At 36.1% G+C, this 13409-nt stretch overlaps 1 long non-coding RNA gene across 2 annotated transcripts; it reads right to left on the bottom strand.

Moving 5' to 3' along the window:
* Window positions 1–11444: 11444 nt before the first annotated feature.
* On the bottom strand, window positions 11445–13209 carry LOC128133921 (uncharacterized). Of its 2 annotated transcripts, none has more exons than XR_008232234.1 (3): window positions 13093–13209; window positions 11995–12290; window positions 11445–11685 (listed from the first exon to the last, which is right to left on the bottom strand). It is a non-coding gene; the product is annotated as an uncharacterized LOC128133921 (long non-coding RNA). The 2 variants fall into 2 exon arrangements; XR_008232233.1 differs by having other exon boundaries at window positions 12201–12290.
* Between the last annotated feature and the right edge of the window lie 200 nt (window positions 13210–13409).

The raw sequence follows: 13409 nt of genomic DNA, 5'->3' as shown, positions 1-13409 counted from the left end.
CTTATAATGTCTCGAACAAAAACCTAATTTCCATAAAAGCCCTAACTGACACTTTACCGAAATACCCCTTGGCTCCATAACACAAACTGAACTCCAGGATCATACAAATTACATCACCTACACCTAAATGGGTCTAAATTTCATTCCCTTGATGTCCCCAACCCTGATGAAACCCGATATTCGGGTCACCTCCCCACATTAGGAAACGATTCGGAACAAGACGTTACAACTCTCCCCCATATAAATTAGATTTCGTTCTAGAAATCGTTCATTACTACCCTCCTGGAGACCAACACTCTGAACAAAACCTTCTAGTGCTAAACAAAACACTAATCCCATAACTATTGATCCAACACGATACTGCGAAAATTCCAAAATCCCATCACTTGTCTAACCTCCACACAGATGGAACCAATCCGAAACATAATCACAGGATTCTCGACCAAAAGCCAACTCGATACATAACTCATAACATGAGATCCAAGGATTTACACTTGCATTTCACCTGAAACCTTCTGATTTACTGTATCCATTCACTAAATTAGGATATCAATATCCTCAAACCACCGCTGCGACTACCGGTCTCACACCTAGTCCAACAACTAGATTCCTGAGAATCTAACCTATAAGGCTATCCTCGCCTATTCACCACACCATGCCACTCCCTGGCCATATAATCATCCTACTAAAGCCATAATCCAATTCCCTAACCCAATAGGTCTTTACTAGGTCTCACCTGCAATGCCATAGACACACGAGCCTTACCCACAGGTCCCACCCTGTCTATACCAATGAACGGTCCATGTCCACTGGTCTTACCCCATCGAGAGCTACATAAGTCCAACCTTGCCTCAGACCCCAATGGTCCTCCTCCCATAACATATATATGATCTTCAACCCTACTGTCCGCCTTGCCCAGGGCATGAGCTGATCCTCCTTTATACTCATGACCACCCCAATGATGGTCTACCTCAATCTGATGAATGTTATGATCCTATCACAGACTTACAACACTTCCATACTATCTGCAAATCCAGTGAATGCTACAGCCACCCTGTGGTCTTATGACATGTCTATCCTACGATGGTCACCACCCATGGTCTTACCACTCCTCTACCATATCAAGCACAATCATCCTGCATCAAACCCGTATCTGACTGTACCCCAATCATGTGTTTGATTCATGCTTTGAACCCCAAAGCCTTCATCAAACAAGAATAGGCAACGAGGCTCTAACACAACCCTCAACCTAGATCCATCCACATGCTTGATATCCATCACAATGAAGACCCCAAGTAACTGTTGGAAGGTTCTTGAACTCCCAACCTACACAACTTCAATCCAGACGACCACTTGAGTCGTCTTCCCTCCCGACTGGGATGTGAAACCAACCTAGTTTCACACCTGATTCAGCTTCCAGAAATCTGAATGATCCCTCCCACTTGGAATCATTAAAGCTCTCCTAACCCATAAAATTTGATGGATTCCCAACCTATCTTATCTCCTTATAACTCAAACCGACGACGACCTGAGCTTACCAAGAACTAGCATTCCATTACTAGCCAATCTCGTTGATCGCACAAATTTTGAAATCCTGATGAATACTCCCTGAAATCCCAATAAGCCTGATAATCCCAATCGATTCCCATGATACAACACCAATCCTTAAGTCCTTTATGCTGGTGACAAAGACCATAACCCTTGCTCTGAACTGGTGAATCTTCACTCCAACTTCCCATCCTCAGAAGAATATCTGAATTCTAACAATCTTCAACCCTTACGATAATAAAATTCCCTCACACCTCTAATGACCAAACAAACTCATGCGGCTACCACCACCATCTTCTTGTTACCACTCCTTCCATAGAAACGGTAGTGATTGAACCCAAAGGTTCTTCCATGGACGGCTATCAATTCTACCGGAACAAATGCTAACATTACTGAACTCTGACTTCATTGAAGAACTAACCAGCTAATCTGACCATAGACCTTCCAAACGATACCCCTAAATTGGACCATTAAAGAACCAGAACAACAACCATACATACTGAATTCCGCTTAGCAAGATACAACCCACTAATGAATCTTGGCATGCAAAATGGCATGTAACAATTCTTGATGATACAACCCATGCAATAACAGAGAACTAAACCAAAGATAATGCTTACCCAACCCAATACAAGGTTCGAAAGTAATAAAAATACTAATAATAATCAAGAAGACAACAAATATTACATACCAGCAATAGCACCTGATGAAACCATGGCCTCCCTTTCCTGACACTGCAATGCTTGTCTCCTCGCTGATAAAGCTCCTGCCCTACCCTCATGACCGTCAGTGTTCCTCAAAATAACAGGAACAGGTGTGGTCACTTCTCCGCCCCTTAACATCGAAAAGTAGGCCTTCTTGTGGCCCACCTGATTGCAGTGAAAACACATCGGATCCGACCCACGAGGTCAATCCCGACTAAAATGACCCATCTGACCACAACTGAAACATCCTCGACCTGTCTCCCAATATCCTTTCTCATGGGTCCTCCTGCACTTTATACAACGGCCACGACCCTGATGGCCTCTCGAATGTGAATACTGAGTCATGGGCCTCTTCATGTGGCCCATTGAAATCTGAGTCTTTTCTAGCTTCCTCTTCCTGAGGTGCTCCAAGTCAATCTCACACTCTCGGGCTCTAGCAATCATATCATTCAGGGTCTCACACCCTGACAGATTCATGAACTCTCTAATGTCATCCCTCAGCATGTCATGATACCTTACCTTTTTCATCTCCTTCTCCGCTGCATATTGTCGAATCAACAAATCCCTCTCCTTAAACTTGGCGGTGATCTCTTCCAAAGTATCAGTCGTCTGGCGAAGATCCTGAAACTCACTCGCCAACTGCTGCACATCAATAGCTAGTGCAAACTCGACCCTAAACCGGATCACAAACTCATCCCAAGTCATCATCTCTAGGGATTCGCCTCCCAAAGTTAAATGTACCTCCTCCCACCAATCTTGGGCTCTGTCCTTCAGAAGACAGGAGGCAAATCTTACCTTCGACCCCTCGGGGCAGAAACTCTGGTAAGCATTAGCCATATTCGTTAACCATCTCATACTGTCAATTTGATCCTTCTCCCCAAGGAATTCGGGAGCTCCACAAGCACGAAACTCATGGAAGGAAAGAGTGCGAGCTCCAACAAAAGCTATAACCTCAGTACGGAATGCGCCCAGACGCTCATCCAAAATCTCAAAAATCCACTCCCTGACTGAACCAAAGACCATAGGAGTCTTCTCCAAAATACCGTGGGTAATCTTTCACGAGATGAAATCTAGCATCTGCGCATCGAGCGGCTCAGTACCCACACATGAGCCTGAACCAGAACCTGAACCTAAACCTCCTCCTAGTGTGCTCATTGCCACACCAAGACAAAAAACAATCATACCAATAATCAAAACATACCCAAGAATCCACATCTCACAAGCTTCCTAGATTCTCCAAGACTCTCCTTGATTTGAGGATGGGTCCTGTGCTTTCAGTAGTACGGGCCTAATACTACCTTCCGCACCTATCCATACTTTACTCAAGAATCATCCCAAATCCTCTAAGTCACCTTCTTAAACTGATACTCCAAATGCTCGCTAAGCAGCGCAACTAAAACCACTGAAGCACTTCCTAGGCTTTCCTAGGTTTCCGACCTTACCCTGCCAACAGCTGCTGAAGAACTCCCCATAATGTCAGTTAACCACCTCATGAATACAATCAAATGCAACAAAGCTTAGATTATCCTTCGAGTAAAAGACTCATCCTTAGAATGGTTACTCTCAAACGAGAGCTGCACAATTGGATCAAATCCATCGCTCTTAGATTATTCAACCTTTGTCACATGTGATTTAACATATTCACTTAATAGCTAAGTCACATCACCTAAGGGTTCCACAATGCACAAAGCAAGTAGAATTTGTGTAGTAGCACTCCAATCCATAGAATGACCAAGAACATTAAAACTCGCATACTACAACTCATGCTAGGAACTTCCATTATCGCTATCGATTGCCTTATGCATGCAAATTATACACAATACAAGATCAAATAGACTGTCGAATAAAAGACTCTACCCTAGGACCACAACCAAGCGAGGAATAGGAAATAAGGCCAAATCAATCATTGTAGGGCTATATAATGCTAACCATATACAACTTTTAAAGCATACACCTAGCAATTACGGGTATCAATACATATTCCCAATCTAGCATAGAATCCAATGCTTCTTAGGCTACAAGTCATCACATATCAGGATAATCTATCATGAAAAAGTATCCCTAGTCTCATCCTAGCATGCAATTCTCATAAAATATAATCATAACAAACATGTATGGGTATTCTGGGAATCACTTATTTGAGCTCAGTCGATTGCACGCATCACACCCCCTTTTTTCTTTACAAGAATCCTTTTAGAAATTTCTTTCCTTTTACAAAAATTTGTTTAGAAACTCGTTTTCTTTTTAAGAAAAATTATCAATTCCTCAGTTTGAGTTCAGTCACACCCGAGAGTGTGCCCAAATCCCTCAAACCAAGGCTCTGATACCAACTTATAACAACCCAAAATTATGATGTAAAAATTTCATTTTCACTTTAATTAAAACATTAATTATCTATGAGTCAACATTCAATATCTTTTTTTTCCAAATATTCCAATGTACTTTATAAGAAAATAGTTATCATAGTACAATCCAGAAAACAACATAATGCGGAAACATGGGTGGATTCGCTGCGATCAAGTCGGGCCCTTCCCTTCCAAACCAGAAATACCTAAAACCATAACCATAAAAACCATAAGCAAAAAGCTTAGTGAGTCCCTCAAAATACCACATACCATACATAATAACCATATACTTGGGCCCCATCTATCATCGGGACCCGCCTGACATCGAGGCCCGCTTGGTATATAGATCTGTCAGTCACCAGGCCCCACCCGATACACATCTAATCATATCAACATATAACCATATGAACACATATGATAATTACGAAGATAATATCATACCATATAATCATCAATCCCCACCCGACATCGCGCCACACCCGATAAGTATAAAACACATACTGATTAATGGCATACAATATACTCATTAGACCCCGCCTAGCATCGAGTCGTGCCCGATAAGCATACCATCACATAACACATGCAAGAGTCTCCCATACATCTAGCGTCCTAACATATAAACCATGGGCCGGCATTGGTGCCTTCGACCAGTTAAACACAGTGAAGGAACTCACCTAATTCCACTGATAAACAATGACTGCTCGGGTTACTGAACTGGATGACTTCGTGCCAACTAACAATAAATACATAACTCAATCAATAATCAACCTGAAACCCAATTTCCGAGGCCCACTCCATAAACCAACTTCGTAAAGGGTAAAAGACCATTTTAATATTTTTCTCATTTGGCCCAAAACCAAGGCCCATCCCAATTACACAAAAGCCTAAGATGGCAAACCAAGTTCAATATGGCCAACCTTCCTAACTGGGCCTAAAAACTCTCATGAGACCATTACCAAGAAAGTCCTCAAACTAACCATGACCCAAAAACAGAAACCCAATGGGCCAAACTAAAAAAGGCCCAATATTGTTGAACTGGGGAGTATGTCCTGTGTACTCAAGACGAACGCCCTGCGTACTCGAGACGTACACCCCACTTACTTGACCATGATGCACAAAGTACAAACGTCTGATGCATAACCCATCATTACACTGAGCGTACCTCCTCATACGCCCAACATGCTCATCAGAAATCCAAAACCCACATTTAGCTCTTGATGGATTAAGCCAAGATGTCCAAAACAAAGATTTGGTCCCTAAACAAGTTCTTAACCAATAAAGTTGACAACTTTAGTCACATACATGCCTTAATGGGACTCAACACTTTAAAAGGAACTTAATAAGGGTTTTAATACTTGCATGGGCCAATAACTCGCATAAAGTTTCCATTTTTATGAACAAGGGACCTTATTGGAGCTTAGATCTAACATCCACTGCTTCTGGAGTAGATCAAAAGCTCAACTTTACTTCAAGGGACTCAAAAATACGAAAGAAACACCACAAAGTAGATCCAAACAAAATGATCATCAAGGTATAGGCTTTTTATCTTAGAAAGCTTGCAAATAGGAAGATACTCTTGGATCTACAAGCTCAAGCCACTCCTCCAAGTGCCCCTCTTCCTCTTCTTCACCACACAACACCCACAAATCTCCTTCCATGCTCAAAATCACCAAAATACACTTAGGGTTCGAATCTAGGGTTAAAAAGGGATGGAGGCTGAAGGTATTAGGGTTTGGTGAAGCGACAATGATCTTAAATAGGGTCCAACACCCTTATTTAGGATTTGCATGGATCTGGAGTACGCCCTGTGTACTCCTTATAAGTTTCATGATCTAACTGCTTATACGCCCATCGTACACCAATGTACGCCCCGCGTACTGATGTTAGCATTAGTACGCCCCGCATACTAGGGTTAGTCTTAAACCCTACAGTCTTCCGAAGGCCATAACTTTTTCGTTATAAGTCCGTTTCCGACGATCCTTATATCAACGAAGAGGTAACAAGAAGCTATACACTTATATCAACTCATACTTGCCTTAAAACTTTCGAACAAAAATCCAATTTCTAGAAAAGCCCGAACCGACACTTTACCGAAATACCCCTTGGCTTCAAAACACAAATCGAACTCCCGGACCATCCAAATTACATCACCCACGCCCAAATGGGCCTAAATGTCCATCAAAGGCCCCAAGCCTGATAATACCTGATCTTCGACTCACCACCTCCCATTAAGAAACGATTTGGAACAGGGCGTTAAAGCAACCCCTGGGTTTTCATTTTGAATTTGCCACTGTTTCAATGTCAAGTTTGTTGAAAACTCTCCTTCAAGTTGTCCTTTTGAATTCTTTAATGAACATCAAAGCTAAATTTTGAATGAATTGATATCACACACCTTTTCAGCTGATCAGCCCATGATTAATTCCTAATATATAAGTGCCCAATAAACAGCCACATAACCGAACCAAACTAATTCTTATCATAGTATACTAAACCAAAGTGATTCTTATCATAGTATATCCTTAGTTGTTAATGAAGCTGAATTTGAAACAAAACCAGAAACTGAAGTTTCAACCACTCCAGCCAAAGCTGATAACCACTCTCATAATGGTCTTGACAAAACTTTCACGACTTGAACTCTAAGACATCATCTGATTAGTTAGATTATTGAAAATTTACACAAAGTAGTCCTTACAAGAAACCATATTTCAAATATAGTTTTTTGTTCATTGTATTTTGGACTAGGTTTACACATTCCACAATACATTTTTTAGTATCAAACACCATAATGCTGAAAGAAATAAATAAGGAAACAAGATCATACCCGTAAAACCACAATATCTTCATAATCAACCGTCATTTTTTTTCAAGTCAAAAGAATCCGAAATATCGTTTTGGGAAGGTGGTGGGTACCACATTCTGGAAGTTCTTTAATTTGGGGATCACTCAATTGTTCCGTTAACCGGTGGTAACCAAGCCGAATTCGGATGCAAAATGACTTGTTTCGGACATGTTTGTTATTTTATTAATTAAGAATGTTATGAGTTATTTTCATTAAAGTTAATCCAAATTGTGATCATTTTTATAAATATCCCTAAAATGATTTTCCTATGTTATTATTTCTTTAACTTTCATGTAATTAGGTTGGAACATTTAAACACGTTTTTTTGACAAGTCAAAATAGAATCAGGTTAAAATATTTTAACTTTTTACCCAAATCAACTAATTGACTATAAATTCGGACTATAATGTTTAATACTGTTACAAATAAATAAGAGAATTTTTTTTTTTTTTTTTTTTGTTTAGCTAAAAGGGAATAACACATCGAAATTGGACCATGTCTGTTATCTAAAATGTAGATGATTTGTTTATTCATAGAGATACGATTCATACCAAACTTAATTATTACATAATATATCGAATAAAAGGAAATTTTATGAGCGTAATTACGTCTACAAAAGCCCAAGTCCAAGTCCAACTCTAACTGTATTCCCTATGTATCCTTCTTCCTCAAGAAATCCGTGTTTTATAATAGGCCTACACTGCCCTCCCAGTAAACCACAATTGGACCTCATTCGTACAATCATACCTAATGGCAATGGAACACATGCAGTCATCCTTCATCTCAAAGCTGCCGATAGTCATGGAGACCATCGGAGAAAAGAAAGAACAGCTTGCTGCAAAGAAGCAAGAGCTCTTGGAAATAAAGCGTATAGGAGGAGGTACGGAGCAGTTGACGTATGAACTTGGAATCCAATGGGGGACTCTGGAAGTGGAGATTGATCTGCTGGAGCACACGGCTAATGTGATGAAAAAGGATTTGATTCAGAGGGGATTGCTTGTCAATGGGAAACTTTAGGTGGATGATGATTTTTATTTTTATTCTTTTTGGTTTTAGTCTTGGTTTATAACTTTTAAACTGTCAAAACTTTAGAATGGAAATCCATGCACCTTTGTTTTTAATCGATTCAATCTTAATTATATAGTTCCTTTTTTTTGTTTTTTTTGTTTTTTTGTTTTTTTTTTCTTTTTACTATTATGAATAACACTATGCATATGTACTGTGTAGGTTCCACAACTTGCAAATTTAAATGAAACATGTTAGGTTTATATGTTAACGATTTCATAAAATTTTCCCACTTCAATTGTAAAAGAAAAACTTTGGGTAATTGTTGAAATCATTGTTCATATTTTTTTCTTATATATAATATATATAATAAATAAGGGAAATGATCAAATGAGAACATCTAAAAGGTTAAGAACGCGATAACAAGTATATTCATTTGTGATTCCATGTATTCACTTGTGGAGAAATGATAATTTTTTACGCACAATCAACATGAATATGTTTTTTTTCTTCGATTGAAATTAAAGGAGTAAAAATTTATCATTTCTCCACAAATGAATACATAAAATCGCAATTGAATATACTTTGTTCTCGCGTTCTCAACCTTTTTTGTGTTTTAAATTTGATCCTAAATAATATATAAAAATATTTTGTGTAATAATATAGAATATATTTGTTTATTTAATTTTTATGTATTTTTTTAAATTAAACATGTTTACCTTCTAGCTCTAGTTTACGTAAAGCATAATTAAAATTGCTTATGAATGGCATAAAATAATTGATAGATATTTCAAATCAAAACAAAATTTGATACAATAGTCGTATCACTATATTTAATGAAATAAATGTTTAGTATCGAAGGACATTTGGTATATCCACGTGATTGATGATTTAAGTCTTGTTACGAACAAAAATAATAGATTTAGAAATATGATTAAATAAGTGTATATAGATTTAGAAATATGAGTAGATAAGTCCATGGTTGTAGAACTCGCTACTCGGTATCTGTTCGGCCGACTACTGAGTAGCAAGTACTCGGGGAGTACTCGCATTTTGTAATTCATGTAGAAATATTTTTAGGGAAATTATATATGTCAAAATCATAAGTTAAAACCTTAAATTGATTGAAATATATAACAAAATTAGATACATGTGAATACACAAAACTTGAAAAATACACAATGGTCCCACTTCGCCAATAACTGTTGAAAATTTAAGATATATATGTAGTAATAATCACATGTGTGTGTGTGTTAAATAATAAATCATTAAATATATTATACATATTAACCACTGAGTTAGCCGAGTTTTACAACACTGCTCGCTTCAATAAGGTATCGATCGGGGAGTACTCGGACTCTGTGACTTGTCTCGATAAGGGGTCGAGTAGCTAGAACTCGGACGAGTAATCGGCTATCTCAGCAAGTTTTACAATACTAGATAAGTCTATGTGTTACTATACAAAAGAAATGTTTAACAAATTTTAATGCTTTTTACCACGATTTGGTTTTTTTAAGAAAATCACTACTAGAAAACAAAGACTTTTGCTACAGGAAAATAGCTACGGAAAATTTCGTAGGAAATAACCTACACAATACCTACGGAATGGGAAACCCTAATTTAGTAACGAAATCGCGACAAAATAGCTACGAAATAATTAAGTTGTGAAAAAAATACAAATAAGTACACACATTTACATACACACCAAATGTATGTATTATGTTTAGTATATCATGTATTTGTTTAATGATGTTAATTGTGGCTTAAGGACAAACATAGTTAGTTTTTTGTCTATTATGTATATATAGTAATGGGTTCTAATAATGCATACGTTTGTTTGTAAGTTAATGTTATGTATAAATTGGTTAAAACAAAGCAATCAAATTATAATTAGGTTCTAAAAAAAACGAAAACAACGATATTTGACCTTGAAAATAGAAAAATTAAAAAATATCGTAGGTAATTTGTAGGTAAATACCTACGGATTACCTACAGATTACATTTATCTGTAGGGAATCCATAGGTATTTACCTACATATTACCTACGGTCTTTTTTATTTTTCTATTTTTCAAGGGTTAAATGTCATTTTTTTCATTTTATTTTTTTCACAGCTTAATTTTACTTTGATTGCTTTGTTTTGACAGAGTTATACATAACATAAACTTACATACAAACGTGTGCACCATTAGAACCCATTACTCATATAGAAGTTTTTTTTTCTTAAATCAATGTTATTTTCATACACACCATATGTATGTATTATGTTTAGCATATCATGTATTTGTTTAATGATGTTAATTGTGGCTTAAGAACAAACATAGATAACTTTTTGTTTATTATGTATGTAGTAATGGGTACCAATGATGCATATTTTTGTTTGTAAGTTTATGTTATGTATAACTTGGTTAAAACAAAGCAATCAAAGTATAATTAAGTTGTTAAAAAAACGAAACAAAAAAAAACGATATTTGACCTTTGAAAAATAGAAAAATTAAAAAATATGGTAGGTAATCTGTAAGTAAATACCTAAGGATTACCTACAGATTACCTTTATCTGTAGGTAACTCGTAGGTATTTACCAACAGATTACTTACGGTCTTTTTTATTTTTCTATTTTTCAACTGTAAAATGTCGTTTTTTCGTTTTAGTTTTTTCACAACTTAATTATACTTTGATAACATTGTTTTGACCGAGTTATACATAATATAAACTTACATACAAACGTATGCACCATTAGAACCCATTACTCATTTAAAAGTTTTTTTTTTAAATCAATGTTATTTTCTAAACACAAATACAAATAAGTACACATATTTACATACACACCATATTTATGTATTATGTTTAGTATATCATGTATTTGTTTAATGATGTTAATTGTCGCTTAAGAACAAACATATATAGTTTTTTGTTTATTATATATATATATATATATATATATATATATATATATATATATATATATATATATATATATATATGAAAGACCCCATTCACTAAAATTACCATAAAGGCAAACATGCTACATGCATATTCATAATTATAATTCACACTAGTGGTCTACAAAAGCATGGATACAAACCAACTAAAAGGGTTTTTACAAAGTTTCATAACTAGTTGTATAAACACATAACTACCCATAATTTATAATCCATATACATATATGTATACCAAGTAAAAACGTAGTAGTGTCAACTACTCTAAGTCCTCCAACAAAGCCTGTTTACTTTGGATGCTTATCACCTGAAATAGTTAAACACTGAAAGGGATAAGCGGGCGTCGCTTAGTGAGTTCAAAAAAATAGATACAATATAACGCTATGCCATATACATAACAATATGACATGAACAAAAAGAAACAAAGGACAACAAAGGCTTATATGTGTATCAAATGAAGGGCTTTACAAATCAATAAACGGTTAGATTCAAGGGATTACAATCAATGAGACACAATAATTTAGGATCATAAACATCATAAATTCCAGCCCAAGAGGCATTTAAAACACAATCCCTTTTAATCATGTTGCTAGAATATACAGGCTTTCAGCCTTACCTAGCCCGAAGCCAATACCAAAGTGATACGAGTCATGCTCTACATGGTCAAAGGCACAAAGCCAATACCAAAGTGATACGAGTCATGCTCTACATGGCCAAAGACATCAAAACCAATATCAAGTAATAACCACTTAGATCAATAACACAAGAAAGCACATTGCACATATAACACATAACATACAATTGTCCCTATATTGAACTCACTGTGCTGTAACCGAATGTTGCGATAAAATTCCTCTTTTTTTCTGATGAAATTACACCATCCTCAGGCCTCTAAAACCTCCAATTATACCCCTGGAGTTCATATTTCAAATTTCATAAGCAATTACTTAACTACTCTCAAGTTATGTTGTTTTCAATTTAGAAATTTTAGTTTTTGTTCTTTGTATAGCTGTCACTTGCAGATCTGTTTTACCCTTCTTAAATGTCAAAATAACTAATAAATTATAAATATTAACAAAATAGACTCTTATATCTTTCTAATGCCACTGACCTCACATTTTTATGGTTTTTCTATAATTTACTATGAATTTTACAAAACAGTATCCTAAAGCTGTCAAAATGTCCCAAAGCTGTCAAAATTCAGCCTTACTGCACTGAACATATAGCTGTTTTCACCCATCTTAAGTCTGGAATTAGATTTTGGTATTAAAACAAAAATCAAAGTAGATATTCTCAGCTTTCCAGGGATATATAGCACATCTCCATACGATTTTTCTACAATTTTTGGTGATTTTTACAAAAACAGGACAATTATACCCTTTATAATTTCATTTTACCCTTTACATGATCAAACCTCATGATCAATATCACCAAGCTCTTCTTTTACAATGATAAAACTGAATATTTTAGTAATCCATTCCAATTCAAGTATAAACCATGAGTTTCATTACTAATTTTCACTAATTACTCTTAAACCATATGATTAATTCTCAAGTTTACATGTAGTTACTTGATTTCCATTTAAGATTCTAGGTTAATAACATAAACTCATACCTAATTTCATTAAATCAGTGGTAAACCCACTTTGATCAAACCCTAATCTCTTAATAACTCACTAATTACAAGGGTTAATCAAATAATTAAGAGTTCATACCTTAATTATTAGACTTGATACTTCAAGAACACTCAAAATCTTGATTTAATCTTCAAAACTTGATCAAGATTGATCATGTATGTGAAAGTCTCCCATAGGGATGGTGAGGAACTGAAAATGGCAGAAAAATGACTCAAAATCGTGTTTCAATGGGTAAAAACCCGAGTTGGGTCGGGTTTGACCCGGTTTGGGTACCCATTTTACCCCTAAACACTAAAACTTGCATAACTTTTCGCTCGAAACTCCGTTTTCGATGAGGTTTTCGCCTATACGTTTTTAACGAGATAATTTACAACTTCCAATAAAAATATCCTAGA

This window comes from Lactuca sativa, chromosome 4, assembly GCF_002870075.4.
Source record: "Lactuca sativa cultivar Salinas chromosome 4, Lsat_Salinas_v11, whole genome shotgun sequence".
NCBI classification, from domain to species: Eukaryota; Viridiplantae; Streptophyta; class Magnoliopsida; order Asterales; family Asteraceae; genus Lactuca; species Lactuca sativa.
Note: the sequence above shows the minus strand (reverse complement) of the source record. Positions and strands in the feature narration are given on the sequence as shown.